The following is a 1,953-nucleotide window of genomic DNA, read 5'->3' on the forward strand; positions in this document are numbered from 1 at the left end:
CTAGATCAACACAAGTGGAAACCGAAGGAGTGAAACTACCTAAGAGCACCAAGTCCAAGCATGATTATTGGTTTTGCTCACTTGTTTGGGAGCCACTATCCCATTCAAGTTGTTAATTTTTCTTACTTGTTTTGGAAGTCACTCTTCCATTCAAGTCCTTATTCCATTTATCAGCTGGGTTCATTCCCTTGGATCTTTCTACATGGGATTGTTCTATTATGTTCTTTCTCATTTTTATTTCATGATAGTTTTACCATGATTTAGCATGAGTGTATTCGTCTTCCTTCCATATCTATGCTCCTCTATGGACAGATCCATGCGAAGAGTTTTCCCTTTGGTGTTACTTATGGATTCCTATATTCAGGAGGTCCCTTTTGCCACTCCATTTCCTCTTCACACCACCTTTAGACCCACAGTCGGGTGGTTGTTGAGTTTCTATTTATCCTACCATCAGATATATATGTCAGGTAGGAACTCTGCTACACGCACATAGACTCGGTAGATGTGACCTTTGTCCTCTTATGATCACCTCGTGCTTATGCACCGGGTGGTCATTGAGTTTTATTTGTCCTCTTCTGATCACATCATGCTTATGCACCGGGTGGTCGTTGAGTGCTCTTTGTCCTCTTCTGATCACCTCGTGGTTATGCACCGGGTGGCCTTTGAGTATTCTTTGTCATCTTCTAATTACGTCAGGCTTATCCACTAGGCGGTCATTGAGTGTTCTTTGTCCTCTTCTGATCTCCTTGGGCTTATGCATCGGGTGGTCGTTGAGTGTTCCTTTTCCTCTTCATATCACCTCGGCATATGCATCGGGTGATTGTTGAGTGTTCTTTCATCTTTTGTACCACTGTTGTAAATATGGTCAGACAGACATTAGACTTTGGGAAGCTCTTTATTCACTAATGTGAATATGGCCAGGTGTGTATTGAGGTGTTATCATTCACCATTGCGAATATGATCAGATGAATATTGAACTCCCCTTTTCTGGTTGGGTGCTCGACAGAGTCCCTGGGAGGCATACTTAACCACCTCTTCATTCCCCTTTTTTCCTTTTTCTTATAAGGGGGTTACTGAGTTCCTTGTCCTATTCGTATCACTTCAGAATATGTGTCGGGTGATTGTTGAGTGTTCTTTCATCTTTTGTACCACTGTTGTAAATATGGTCAGATAGACATTAGACTTTGGGAAGCTCTTTATTCACTATTGTGAATATGGTCAGGTGTGTATTGAGGTGTTCTCATTCACTGTTGCGAATATGATTAGGCAAATATTGAACTCCCCTTTTCTGGTTGGGTGCCCGACAGAGTCCCTGGGAGGCATATTAACCACCTATTCATTCCCCCTATTTCCTTTTTCTTATAAGGGGGTTACTGAGTTACTTGTCCTATTCGTATCACCTCAGAATATGTGCCGGGTGATCGTGAAGTGTTCCTGTCCTTTTCGTATCACCTCGACATATGCGTCGGGTGATCGTTGAGTGTTTCATGTCCTTTTCGTATCACGTCGACATATATGTTGGGTGATCATCGAGTGTTCATTTCCTCTTCATATCACCTCAGCAAATGCGATGGATGATCGTCGAGCATTACTTTCCTCTTCGTATCACCTCGGTAGATGCTCCAAGTGATCATCGAGTGTTTTCTTGCCCTCTTCGTATCATTCCGACAGATGCGTCGGGTCGGATGATCGTCGAGTGTTACTGTCCTATTCGTATCATCTCGGTATATGTGTCGGGTGATCGTTGAGTGTTTTTTTCCTATTCGTATCACCTCAGTAGTTGTGCTGGGTGATCATCGAGTATTTCCTTATCCTCTTTGCATCACCTTGGCAGATGCGCCTGATGATTGGAGAGTGTTCCTGTCCTCTTCGTATCACCTCAGTAAATGTGCTGGGTGATCGTCGAGTGTTCCTTTGTCCTCTTCATAACACCTCGGTAGATACACTAGGTGA

This window comes from Dendrobium catenatum, unplaced genomic scaffold (genome assembly GCF_001605985.2).
Source record: "Dendrobium catenatum unplaced genomic scaffold, ASM160598v2 fragScaff_scaffold_231, whole genome shotgun sequence".
Taxonomy (NCBI): Eukaryota; Viridiplantae; Streptophyta; class Magnoliopsida; order Asparagales; family Orchidaceae; genus Dendrobium; species Dendrobium catenatum.